Source organism: Drosophila obscura, unplaced genomic scaffold (assembly GCF_018151105.1).
Source record: "Drosophila obscura isolate BZ-5 IFL unplaced genomic scaffold, ASM1815110v1 contig_192, whole genome shotgun sequence".
Classification (NCBI taxonomy): Eukaryota; Metazoa; Arthropoda; class Insecta; order Diptera; family Drosophilidae; genus Drosophila; species Drosophila obscura.
In genome coordinates, this window is record NW_024542781.1 from 3,375,601 (window position 1) to 3,390,070 (window position 14,470).

The 14,470-nt window shown below is 45.0% G+C and overlaps 1 long non-coding RNA gene across 1 annotated transcript in view; it reads left to right on the plus strand.

The window, feature by feature from the left end:
* Positions 1 to 14,464, plus strand: part of LOC121404257 — a 29,128-nt gene extending 14,664 nt beyond the window's left edge. Inside the window, exon 3 of the long non-coding RNA XR_005967848.1 lies at positions 14,043 to 14,464. This is a non-coding gene — a long non-coding RNA (uncharacterized LOC121404257). The remainder of the gene's footprint in view (positions 1 to 14,042) is intronic.
* Positions 14,465 to 14,470: the final 6 nt, after the last annotated feature.

Below are 14,470 nucleotides of genomic sequence, written 5' to 3' on the forward strand. Positions count from 1 at the left end.
TACGATAGAAGATGGAACTTCCATAAAGTGGATCATGACAGAGTTCCATAATAGTTTTCATAAGAAGTTAGATTGATGATTGATCCCATACTTAATTTCATGCCATCATAAGTTATTCTCTTTCTTTACTGCCTTTTACTTAAACGTATTGCGATGGCTTTTTATTATGCCTCTTCGATGCTCGATGTTCGATGTATCTTTGAGTGTATCCCCTGCTTAGAGCCGGGCGATAATGCTCCACATATCGAAGTATATGACGCGAAATAAATACATATATCTTTAATGGCTGTCAATGTCGGCCCACTTCCGCCGCCTTCCGGCCGAGTCACGTCTGCTTCTGCCTGAGCTTCCGCTTCCAGGCAATTGAGTCACAGTCGGCAGCAGGCAACTTTGGTTAATCTGCAGCCATCAAAGTGGCAAGTGTTTCTGGGAGTAGGAGTGCAGGGTGTGTGGTGTATGGCCCCCCCAAATTGACTGCAATTAAATGGACTGGACCCCGAGAAACGTCAACCTCAATTAGCCCGCATCAAGTGCGAATGAAAGTCAGTTTGCGGTGTGTTGTCCGTCCAACTAAATGGGAGCCTTTTTGGCCTCAAATAAAATTAATTTTCCAACACAACTTTCGGCCCAATGGGTAAGCGCATTCCCAGCGCTTCCTGGCAGGCAGGGACGTTGTTAATATAAATTTATTTGGATTTTCACTTTTGAAAAGTTTGCTCGTGATAAATGACCGCCGGCGGCGATCTCCTGCCGACATCATAAACTATTTCTTTGATGGAAAAGGAGAAAAGGAGAGCTCTCTGCATGCCATCGGCATGCAACAGGAAATTCGCAGAAACTTTTCACTTCGACCGAACTTTGCCTCAAAAATGTTTTCACTGCAGATTTGCCTCGCTCGCTTTTAATTTATTTATTAAAATATGTTTTATTTAATTTGCTCGAGAGCCAAACGTTGAGTTGAGTTGAGAAACCAGCAAAGTTTCCGTTATCCAATTGCTGGCTTTTGTTTTTCCAGCTGCAAATCACGAATGGAATGGCTGACCGATAATATGGAAATTTGAATTAGTTTAAAAAGGGGAAAACTGGGTATTAAATAGTTACTTCAAATTAACTTCAAATAGATGCAGGAAACTCAACGCACAGTTGAATTAAAGCGAATTAAAGCCATTGTCACGCACATCTGACAACAAATTCTAATTCACAATTAATGCTAATAAGCAGCCGCGACTGACGGGCCCATTAAAACGTGGTCAAGAGGAGGGCGCGACCATTGTTGCGGCACTCGCTGCTGTTGACCCACTTAGATGCGCGCGGCCCGATAAGGGTCCCCACTTTGCCACACACACACACACAGAGAGAGAGAGAGAGATAGAGAGAGTATGTAGCACGGACACAGCGAGGCGATAATGACAGTGAGAGAAGTGTACGATGGAGGGCAGGCCATGAAAACTTAAACAAGAATGCAAATCCACTTGACTTGATTGAAATCATAAAAACGAAAGCAGCAGCAAAACCTGCAAAGGCAGGATCCAGAGGATGGAGGGAAGCAGGGAGAAACGAAGGAAGGAATGGGGAACTCAAGCACATGCATCAATCATAAATGTCACACACGACATAGCGCAGACACACACCCACCCAAAACTTCATAGTTGACACATTGCTCATACGCACTGTTTGCCGCCGCTGGGGTACGTGTCTGTTTCTGTAGCATACTTTTCGGCTGCTAGAACCGGCACATCACCATCACTGCAGTTGCGCCAAAGTTTGTGCAATTGATTTTCATAAATTAAATTTATGTACGCAAAAATTGTTTCGCCGCTTGCTGCTGCAAAAAAAGGGGATAAAGTAGCTCCGGTTAATGGTCTGACAGGGACTGGGATCCAGGGAATAAGACTGGGTGTTGGGACTGGGACTGGGGACACTCCCTCCGGGGAAATGTGGGTTAGATGACAAACGTAAGTTTGTTGCATGATAAATAGCTGCCCAGAGCTGGGCAAACAAACTAACCCACTGGCCAGCAGCCAGCTGACAGCTGAGGACAAACGTAGTTCATTGGGTTGTGCGGTGACGGTGACGGTGACGGTGGCGCTGTGGTCGAGTTCCACTGGGAGGTCCAAGTGACACACTGACTCCTGGACAAGCACACATTCGGGCTGTCTTTCCGCTGGACACATAAATTTCAAATCGCAATTGGCCAGCTCTGGCCAGGCAGCAGCCGTTCCAATATGAAATTACACAATTGTTTACTCAGGCTCTCTGCCACTGAGATGGCCAATTTATGGGGCAGTTATATTTGTTTGCTGATTTATGCTAATGATCCCCCGCAACAATTAACTGCTCTGCAAATCATTTTGCTCGAACGAAATTGCATTACCTTGAGACCCGGTATGTGAGAAGTTCAGGTCCCACAGCGATTGCCCGCTAACAAGAAATAAAATTAACACCGAAATTTGGCTGTTTCTTTGGGATTCCTTCTTTCCTTCCCCGCTTCCCAATGGCTAATGGCAGGCCGGCTGGCAGTCGGCCATAATAATCTTTAGCATTTATTTGGCTATTAATCTCAATCAAATTTAATGTTAAGCAAAAGTCCCTTTGCTGGCTGGATGTTTGTGCATTTGTTGCTTCTTGTTTGCTTTCTGGCATTTTTGCGGTTTCTTCTGCTCTTCTGCTCTTCTGCTTTTCTGTTCCGTTCTGCTTTGCATTTGCTCTTTGTTTTGCGGCTAATCTTTGGCTCTTTAGTTTTATTGGCAGCGTTTCAGTTTTACTTTATCAGGTCAGGCAATATGGCCAATTAATGTAAAGGTTTACCCACTTGATTAGGGCTTAAAGCCCACTGCACCTTAAAGCCAACATTCGAATGAGAAAATCGGTATTCCTGGAGAGTTGTCACTAGCTGTGCGCCGCCCCAAGAATCATTTGCCATTCATGCAAATTTACTTTTGAGCTTTTTTCAACCAACAGCATACACACACATACACTCATCCACAGAGAAGACAGTCATACAGATACACGTGCCCCGACTACGGAAAATTCTTTGCCCCACAGTTGGCCATGAAGGTTGCTTTTGGGCGGCGGCGGGGATTTTCTTTGCTTTTCGGTTAACATTCTTTTGGCAGAAACTGTTGCCCCGGGGCCTTGTCGACCATTAAATGAACCTTGACTTGATATCGTCCTTGCTATTCCTTTTTTCTTGTTGCTTGTTCCTTGTCCCGGGCCTGTCGCAGCCATGGACACCTTTTCAGTTGATTCATTCGATGGCCTCCATTCTGTTCAATGTCCAATTAATGTGTTAACATGCATAAATCACGGCTGTCAATTAGATTTCGGTTTTCGTGTCCATCCGTTATACATACCTACTGGTATATAAAATCCCCACACAGGGGCCACCAGGAGAGAGCATCCTCCACACTCGTACCAGGGAAAGCGTCCTTAATGTGTCGCTTCACTCGAACACGAAACTTAACCAACGATTAATTAATTAATTCGCTTGTTATTTCATCGTACGTGCTACATGGAACATTTTTTACCTATTGGCTGCAGATGGTCCCACAGAAATCTAGCATGTATCTGTATCTTCCGTAGAGATTTTTTGGAAACATGCGACACTTTTTACAGATGCCATAAATTCAACACTCGCTCTGAAAAAAATCATAAAAAAAAATTGAGCTCTTCTGCAATTCTCGTATTTTCAGCTGTATTTTCCCATTCCCACACACTCGCAACAGGATTGTCGCTTTTTGCGACTTTTCTGGGTCTAGTTTGGGTGTCGTTTTCGTCCTGCCATTGGGATAATACAAAGTTACATCGAGCGAGCGAATTTAATGGGATTCTTGGTAACTTGGTCTCTTGGCCAAAATGGCAAACATATTTCTTTTTGGTGGAAACTCAACCGACTTGCCAATTTTGTTTTGACTTTCATGTGGCATGCATCGGTAAAGTGCTGTAATATGGAAACGAATTTTTTTCTTTCTTTTATTTCAAAGGATGTATAAATATTTTACAGTACTCCAGAACATTCTGATTCAGCTTTCTAATTGACTGACAGAAAGAGAAAAATTGAAGAGAACTTTGCTTAAATGGAAAATAATATTCGCAGAGTACCTACTATATGGAAGCCATTGCTTAATGTGGATTTTAATAGAATTTAATAGAGTAAATTGTTCAAACATTAATCCGCAGAAATTTCTATGTTTCTGAAATTATTTTTAAATGGAAATCTGTATTTAATCTGGCTTTAAATTAATATAATGATTCTTTAGTTGAGAAGATATGTACATATGTATATACATTTGTTCAAATGTATTTATATCCATCAGATTTCCCAATTCATTCATTTCGACAAGGCGTTAAAAGCTTTTACTGGTCCTTTGAGTGGTCCAATGGCTCTTCATAATGACTTTAGCCAATGCATTTGTGATGAACATAACCAGCCCATTACATTAACAAGACATTCGATAAGCTCTGCTGCAGTTTCAGAATCGAAATCGCATTAAGATCGACTGGAAGGGGCAATTTAAATACATGGCTCAGTGGAGTGTCAGGAAGTAATAAAAAAGTTTCATTAAATGAGGAGCTTATCTCGGGGCGGCCACAATTTCTCTGTGGCATGGAAGTGAATGAATCAATGTGTAGTATGAGTATGAGTGTGTGTGTGTGTGTCTGGTAAAGCAATTTACATTTACAGCATGAACATTATAAACATTTTAGCGACAATTCAGAGTCATTATTTGTATAAAAATAGCCGGGGATAAAGCGCCAGCCAAATGGTAAATCGATAAACGGAGCAGGCAACCGGCCAGACCAAGAACCCCAAACCGAAAACCGAAAACGCCACAGTAAGACCCGAAATCAACAATTCAATTTACACTTGGCGTCCGCCAAGCCACCGAGACCATAAGTGCCCCCTCGAAGAGGTGGTCCTGCCCCAAAAGAGAGTGCAACACACTAATCCGATGAAGGCTGTAGCAACAGGAACAGCAGCAGCAGCAGCGGGAGCAAACAGCGAAGCGAACAGCGAGTGGCAGCCAGAAAAAGCAAAATGCCAGTGAAAATGTCAGTTCCGAGTGGGTGGTGTGGTGGCCCAAGTGTTTAATTAATGAAAAACTACAGCCACTTGCCACTTAGGGGCCTGCCGCTGTCGCTGCCGCCCCACCAGTGCTCCCCCATGAGAGGCAGTAAGCCCAAAGTTTGTGGCATAAGCTAAAACAGCATTTAGCGGCCGAAAGTTCAGGGGGCACAAGGGCGACCGAAAAAACTTTCCAATTTGAACTCAGACGAACAATGGAGAAAGCATTTCATTATGCTGGCATAAAATTAAGTATTTATGAGCCACAAGTGTGCTCGCATGCCGACGATTGCCAAACCCCGTGCTACGCGGCGTATGAGTAATGCCACAAATCGGCAAAAAAAAAAAGGGAAATGTTTTATTCAAATGTTCAGCGAGAGTAAAAAGGGGGATAGGGGCAGAAGGTAAGACTTTAATTAGTTTGTAACACTGCGGTCGAATTGGGGCACACAACAATTCGTTGCGGTTCGGTTCTGGCGTGTCGTGCACTGTGTCCTTTTCACGTTTTGACCGCAGCTGTTGCGGTTCTCAGGAGCAGATTTTCTTGGACGTGGCCCCGTGGTGGACGCGCTAATGGCATTTCAATGTCTATAGCCCGGAGGGTTGAGTCACTGCGGCATTGATTGAATGAATATGAATATACGAAATGTACATGGAGTTGCAAGAAATGTCTACCTTTGAATAACGCTCATGATTGCTCTCCAATGTGAAAGATCTTTCCGATGAAAGAACCTTTTGTTTTGCTCACTTAATTGCTCACTTGATTCTGGCCAATGCCATCCATTCAACACTCGTTGGCCAGAGACAATGGCCAGGAATTAGGGTCAAGTGAGCCGTAAAACTACAGCTGCCACAACAAGATTATCGTCAGGGGCTCATCCACCAGGTAGCAGCCACACACTCGGTTAGGCACATACACATTCAGGTCATCCTTCCCCTGGCTCTCTCTCTCTCACTCTCTCACTCCCTACCTGTGCACTCGAATCAGTTTAAATTTAATTTGAGCTTTGATTGCATTCAGTGACTGCAGGGTGGACTGCGAGCGAACGATTTAGCTTTCATTTTGGAGCGGACTTGGATTTGGTTAGCAGAAGGCCATGAGCTGAGGTCGTGACAGCAGCAGTTTTGTGATTCATGAAAATCACAGCAAGGCGCTTTTCTTTTTCCCATTGTTTCTGCTGAGTCAGGACTCGAATAAAAGATCAAAGTTTTGCCATGGAGAGGGGCTGAATACTCGTATTTGCACATACTCGTATCGTACGTCCAAGGATAATTTGCTTCATGTGAAAAATGACAACCGTTGACTGGCTTTGATTTGGTTTATGAAGCCATGTCCATGTCCTTGCCCTGCCGCAGTGTCGATGTCCGATTCGAAGTCCTATCCCGAGCGTGGGCTGAATATTAATGCGACTCTGTCATACATTCAACGCGAATCGACAGCCAGAGCGAAAGACTTTCTTTCTTTTGCTGGATGTCAAGCAATTAATGTGCTTTATGTCCTGTCATATTTTTTGCGACAGAATGCCCTTTGTGCTCCCATGTATTCCATTTAAGTGGAGCCTGTTCATCCCAGTTTGTGTTTGAACATTGACATTGCGTGGGATATCCTTTGGTGGATTGCCCCTGAAAGTTTCCGCTAATCGAATTGAAAGCAAATTTACAATTTTACAAAATGTACCCCTCCTTTAGTGGGGAAAAACTTTTAACTGCCGCGTAAAACAATTTATTATTCAATATTTGTGTTTGCCAAAGTTTTAATTAGAAAGTTTTCTGTTAGCCAGCCGCAAAATTGTATGCTGGCCCCCGCGATTAAGGGTATCCCTGACTAAAATTGAAATTCATCTCGGCTCCGCCACAAGAACGAGCTAATTAAAGTTGAAAATGATTGTAATGACGGGGCCCAGGCTCTGGACCAGGACCAGGACCTGCTCGGGGCACAAGTGTGTGCTTAATCAATCAATGCAATCAAGCATAAATTGTCTTAAAACATAGCCCCGGACACAGGGACCGGGCCGGGACCGGAACCGAGACCGGGACCGGGCAAAATATTGTGATGCCATTAAGAACAACTGTCAATAGAGGGGTGGGGCCATGAGGGTGCTGAGGTGTGGTGTGTACTGTGGGGCAAGTTGAAAGGAAGCGGAAGCATCTGCACCACCCACCACCCATCCCCCAACACACAAAAGCCAAAGCCAATGCCACTTAAGCTTGAGCAAACACAAATGCCAGAGTGTTGGCATGCCACTACCCCCACACCTCTCCAACTCTCCATCTCCTGTCTCTGGGGCTGTGGCTGACTCTTCCATGTGACAATCTCGAGGCCATCAAACGATAGGAAGGAGGCATCATCCAGCATCTTCATTCCGCTCTCCCACGCACTCTTCGCTGTGTGCCGTGTCGTGTCTTGTCGTGTGTTATCAAATTATGCAGGAACGTTATTATTGCGGCTTGTTTCGTGTTTCGTTGGAATCCTAGTATATTTCGTATATTTTCGATGGCAGAATGAAGCAACAAACACCATGAGGAGCACAGCAGCACCGGGGGGCTCCAGACAAAGTGGCATTAAATTGCCACTTCAAGCCGAAAGCCCGAAAACCTCAACGGAAGATGTCATCTGCGTGTGTCACACGAGTGGAATTAAATCAATTTCACATCAATCTCTGCTATAAAATGTACAAAATCCTATTTAAATCTGTGTTTATTTTACGTAGTAGATTCTAGTAGATACTTTCTTATATAAATGCTTATCCTAAGGATACTCCACTCTTACCCGCTCTTTCCATCTTTTCCAGCTCTTTTAGCTATAATAGAGAAAGCAATTCCTAGAATCCACAAATCCAGACTCTCCAACAGCTCCTCCTGTGCACAAATAGTGTGCCATTCGAGGTGGCAACTCGTCCACAAAGGCCGCTGCGCTGGTCCTGCAACAGGACACAATGCACCAAGTGGCAGCCATGTCGCATTCACTTTACTCCTCTCTGGCTGCACGGACACGGGCCTGAGCCGCTGCTGCATTATTCTGTCAGTGGACTACTATTTTCAGTCAACATTCTTGACATTTATGCGCCTTGTCCTGTTGCACCCAGGCGCAGGGCTGAAGCAGGCAGTCAAGAGGTCCTGTCAGAAGGGGCTTACGCTTACTCTCGGAGCGCCTGGTATTTCATCTCGAAAGTGCGCTCGTCTAGGTCTAGGAGAATACTGAAAGTTAAGTGGTAAATTGGTTATTGTGTAGCATTAATGGACAGACACTGCGAGAGACCACAAGCCTCTGGCTCTTACTTGGGCTCTTGCTTTGGCTCCCTTTCCAACTCTGGTCGTGATCGTGGTCCTTGTTCTGGTTCTCGTTCTGGCTATGGTCCTTGCTCTGGCATCCTCTGTTGAATGTCTTTTAATTAAAGGCAGATGCCCTGCAGCATCATCTCTGACTCGACTCCACTCTCGGCGATTGTCTCCGGGCGGGAAAACTTTTTCAATTATTTAGCTTTGACAAGATTGCTGCTGCACCATGAAACAAAAAACTGTGGAAATTCCTACACCGGCGACAAATATTAATGATGTTTTTGTGGGTGTGAAATCGACTTGCATTCCGTGGCTCTAGCGCTGATGCTGCTGCTGCTGCTGCTGCTGACACTTTTCTGAGACTTTTCCATGGCTAACCGCTGAAATTTCCATTTCAATATTGACCTAGGAATGTTCGGTAGGTCAGCGGTTGAGTGTCGGTTGTGGCCATTCATCGAATTGAATTTAAATTGAATTTTATGGTTTTTCACAAATGGCCAGCAAAAGTGTTAGCCGCTTGAGGATGCCAGGGGATTATTGGGATTTAAATTAAACTTTCAACTGAATAAATATTTCTTTAAATGGGCTTATGAATATTGAGCACAGCACAGCAAACGATTGTGTGTGAAGCACATATTTAAATAAATATTTGATGCAAGTTTAAATAAACAGAAACGAAGCCAATAAAAGCAAATAAATATGAAGGAGACTTTTTTGCTGGATTGGGGATTATTTCCTTTGTTGCATTTCTACTCGTGGAAAGCTGAAACTATTAATGCACATACTAGGGGGCTGAATGCATGTCCTGCTGTCTTTGAATCGTGCTTCTCCATTGGCTTGCTGCACTCTTCCAATCTGTCAGAACAAACCAAACACACTGATCCTTTACATTAGCCCTGATTGAGTTTCGAACTCGAGTTTGATGGGAATTTGCAATTGTAAAACTGCCTGCCGATGGTCTGGCTATGGAAAATATTTCCCCCTTTTGCATGGATACTCGCTGAGAAAACATTTTCAAACGAAAATTTTGCAACAGGGGGGAAGAGTGAGTGGCATCAAGCCCCATTGTCATGGCATTCCCATTCCCCCCATTTGCGGCCTGGCGGGCAGGTAAACATTTTAGATAAAACCGAATAGCACTTGCACGAGTCCTTGTACTCGTACGAGAATGCACAATTTCAATTCTAGGATTACATGCCAAAGTCCTCTCTCATTTCCCACTCAGGCGGCAGTCTGCAGTCAGCAGTCGTTATTCAGGGTTTCTCCTCTAGTGCGATTTTGTAACATGGTTTAAGGCCACAATCTTCATCTTGGCCCTGCAATTATGCCCCGAAATTTGCGCAATTATTATGCAACAAGTACAAAGTATTGTCTAGGGAAATGTACAGGAGGCTGTTCGAACTTCAAAGTGTGTATGTGGAGGCGTGTTGGGGCATGTTATGTTCTTGGGGGAAATGTAAAATTTGAATTACCGCAGAAGCGGAGGAAAGGACTTGATGTCAGCACCAGGCCACACATGCCCTTCTCCTCCTACTCCTCCTCCACCTCTCTTTCTCTAGCTCTCCTTGAACACATTTTCCACTTTGAAGCCAAAAAAGCAAAATGTCTTTTGGGAGCCCCGACGCCACCACCGTCAGCAGCAGGCATGCAGGCAGGCAGGCAGGCAGGCAGGCAAGCAGGCATCGTTGAAAGCTTATAAAGTGCAACAGCATTGCGGTAGAGGCTGCTCCTTCCTGCTACGTGACTGCCCTGCCAATGCACAACAGGAACGGGAACGGGAAGGGCGAAAGTGTGGCAAGAAGTGCGGCGAACAAATGTGTGGTGTGGTGTGGTGTGGTGTGGGGGCCGCCACCGCTAAGCGCTGCTGATGAAGTCGCGTCCAAAATGCAGCGTTGCAGTTTGCCAAATTGAAAACACGAAACTAAAGGTGCTGACACGGCCAGCTCAGTGACAAAGCGACAAAGCAACAAAGCTATAAAGTAGCCGCAAAGTTAATTTACCCGAGCACCTCCCATGCTACCCGCCTTCGTTCCTCTCTGGTTGCCATCGTTGCACGCACATCATGTAATCGGTACTTCCGCTTGCAAAATGGCGCGCACACACTCGGCACACAATGTGTGTGAAGAGAGTGTGTCGCTCCGCCCCAGGCGACGCGTCGGCCACTAATTCTGTAATTTCAAACGTGCCGCCCAAGTGCACAACTACAAAGTCCATGGCCCCCGACGTCTATTTATGGTCAGCATGGGGCCTCCAGAGCAGTGGCAGTGGCTGGGGCTGTGGCAGGTGTTGCAACCGCAGGCTCTGTGCCTCCGTCATTTGCATGTCCCCAAGTTAACGGCTAATGACGTGGTGCCTTCATCTCTCCTGCCACGGACACGAACACGAACACCAACACAAAAACAAACAAAAACACGTTTGTGGTGCACTTTAATTAAAAATAACTACGACTGCAGAAGTACACACACAATTTTTAATTAAGAGAAATATGAGTAGAGCTCTTCGCTCTCTACCTCTGATTGCGCTGATTCACTGGTTGCAATTTTAAATAAATATTTTACCATTTAATTTGAGTGTCGGCCACACAGTAGACATTTTCACTAATTAGTTTATTGTACGTGGAGTGCGTGGTGCGTGGGATGCTGCTGCTGCTGCTACATTTTATCCTTAATGAAATCCTCTACTGGATAGCTGTTTATGCTATACAGTCCCTTCCACTGAAACCCCCATTCAACCCTCACCTCGTACATACGTATGTATGCATGGGAAATATAATCATCCCGCATGTGGCTAGGGCTAGGCTTTCCTCCATTTTGTATGCCCATGATGGACGCGATTTCCGCTGCTCATTTCCGTTTGGATGTGCGTGACCTGCTGTACGGAACACGGAACAGCATACATGCCCCACCCACCCAGGCACCCAGGCACCCACCACTCGAGCATAATTTGCCCCGCACACTAATTACTGCTGTCTGTATTAGGGAACCGTCTATCTACTCTCTGCTGCTCTGCGGAAATTATGCAAATGTTGATTTGCCTGACGGACAGGCATTGTCCTGACCAAGGGGCGTGGGAGTGGGAGTGGGGAAGGGAAAGGGTGAAGGGGCCTCATTGAGCCGCTTTGCGGCAGCTAAACGCTTTGGCAAATGCATCATTTGCATGGCTTTAATTGCATCTAATTGTTTTCATTTTAGCGAGAAGCAGAGAGTTATTTGCATTGTGCATGAAGTTGTGGGAAATTCCCACATGGCACGGCACCCACATCCACATTCACATCCACGCGATTACTTACTCGTAAATGGTATGTTGGAGTCATGTACTCGTACACTCTTATTCGTATTCGTGCAATTTCCGACCAAGTTGGTCATGAATTATACATGAAATCGCAGTCTACTTTGTTGATGAAAGAAATTTAAGTTGTTTTTTCCGATGGTGTGCCTTGTTCATAGAATTTTAATGATGCTTTGATGTTCATTAGGTATGCTTTGGATTCAATCAGAGTCTTTTGATTGATTGAGTGAGTGGAGAACAGTGCATAAGAGTGCTCTGAAATAAATTTATGGTTAATTGAAGTACAGTCACTTAGTCCTTTTAAGTGCACAATTCTGCAAGAGCTACATTCGTTAATGCCTTTTCTTTTGATCTTCTTAGCCCTCCATATGATATTTTAATTATTATTATTATTTCATTGAGTATATACTACCAATACTCCCGATTCAATGCCAATCCCTTCAGGGTCCTTGAATTCGCTTTTAAATTCCATTTGCCGCAACATTTTATCTAGTTAATTCTACTGCATAATGCCCTGTCCTGTCCGTCCTGTCTCTCAACTAAGCTGATAATCTCAGTTGTTTCGAGTTTCCAACTTAATTTTCGATTTATGGCAGTCAGAAGTGCAGCCCCCTTTGCCCCTACCAACCCTCCTTTGCGACTACGGGCTATAAAAACAAACAAAAAAATTTGTTAACCAAAGTGCGCATTAAACTCTTAATCTTTAGTGTTGACATTAAATTTACAACAGCAACTAAGCAAAGTTGCGAGAGAGGCAGGGACCAGCGACCAGAGACCAGGGACACACCAACAGACGCCCACAAAAAGCTGGCGCGAACAAAGCAATTTCCACACACACACACACACACACACAAAAGGAGTTCAGGAATTTATTACCCAATTTGAAATTGCAAACGAGTGCGTTATAAAGTCCTATGATGTTGCTGGGGTGCTGCCTCTTGGCTTTTGCCGTCATGGTTGTTGCTCTTAGTCTTGTGTTTTATTCAAAGCACCATTGTTTATGCCAGCAAGGAGGACGTGGGGCAGAGCTGAGCAGAACAAACAAGTGCAGGTTGCATGCAACGTCAATGGCGGTCAAGGTGCCCAACTGCAAACAAAGGACAATGGCAGGACACCATCAGAATATCCAAGCCAAGACATACAAAAGAATGATATAGTGTGGTGTCTCGACAATGTGATACCCGTTGAGTAGTGGGGCATCTATTTAGATTCAATAAGCACCTTTCGAAGAGTTTAGATCAAGAGTCTTTCTAGGACGAAATGCCTGGCGAATAGGAACATTTTTCCGCTAGTCTCTTGTCTCTCTCTATTGCCTAAATTAGCACAATCACAGCATATCGTACCCAGAAATTCGGGGGTGGTGTAATGAACCGGGTTTGGCATGTTAAGAGTAAAAACTGTTGGCACACTTTGGAGCTGGCTTATTACTAGAGGATCTGGATGGGATTGGATACTGTGGATGGGGGATGGCAATCTTAATGGCTTGAAGCTAGTGCCAGTCAATGCTGCGGGGTGTGGGGGTGGTGAAGCGGTTGTGGGTGGATACTGCAGCATGCGGCACGTGGCAAATGCCGAAAGTGATTCCATGCAAATGTCGAGGGCCATTTCAATGCAAATGCGCATGAATGGCAACGTTGTTTCACTCTCGGGCTCCCCCGCACCGCACCGTACCGCACCGCACTTTCATTTTAAATATTTTCCGCTCTACTCTGCTCGGAAAATGCAGTCGTGGCTCCCGATTCCCATTTGCATTTGACGTCAGCAGGAATCCTCATCCTCACCTTTGCCCCAGGCTTTCCTTTGACCCACTTTCACCCCCCCTCATCACTTTTGGGTGTTGCGGGGTCATAAATTTGTGTCCCATTCAAAGATTTAAATATATTTCCATTCCGCATTTTGGGTCGAGATTTTCAAGAGATTCAGCGAATTTATTGCCCCGCAAATAAATTCCATTTGAAAGAGTTTTGGGAATTGAAAGAGCAGCTTAAACCTATAGAAATCTGTTTGAGGGGAAGGCTTACAGATTGAAATGGGATTGAGCAATGAATGTTTATTGCATTTCCCAGAGTCTGAAAGTCTCTGAAAATTGTCATCATTTCATTAGTAATCCCATCATGAAAGCCCCTGGAAAACTTTCCACCAAGGCATTAATTTTTAAGCATCTGATATGGGAGTCGTGAGTTCTCCTAACACCACCCACCACCCCCCACCCCGTAAATGGCTGAGGGCTGAGGGCCATGCCCAAGCAGAGGCCATCTAGAATTTCGAAGCGATTCCCCTAATAGCAGCCGGCCATTAGACTCAAGTGGCAATGTGGCAAAGTTGCGTCTAAACTTTCCATTTTGTTCCATTTGACTAGCAGCTAATCCGCCATCAAATACTAACTTTTTCTCTTGTTTTTTTGTTGCAGGCTGGAAACTGGAAACAGACTGGAGGCAGTCTCTGGAGAAGAGCGAGGATTAACTGCTATAGGAGAAGGAGAAGGGGAGAGTATTTTTTAAGGCCATCAAAAGACAAACAAAGGGCCACGCCACCCAGACCCAGAGGACAAAAGGCTGGGGCAAACGTGCATGAACTGAAATCTGGAGGCTAACCAGGCGATGAGACGACTGGTCCATCAATTACCCCCAGCCACCACTCACCTGCCCCGAGTTGTCCATTAAAACTAAAGTGGAAGAGTGGAGGAGCGGAGGAGCGGAGGCGTCAACAACAGGTTGCTCTGGGGGTCGTCACATAAATCCCGCCGCTGAATAGGACCTGAACCCTGAGCCACATAAGTGGGCGACGAGTACGTGACTTAATCAACACACAGCAGGAGCATTCAGGAGCATTCAGGAG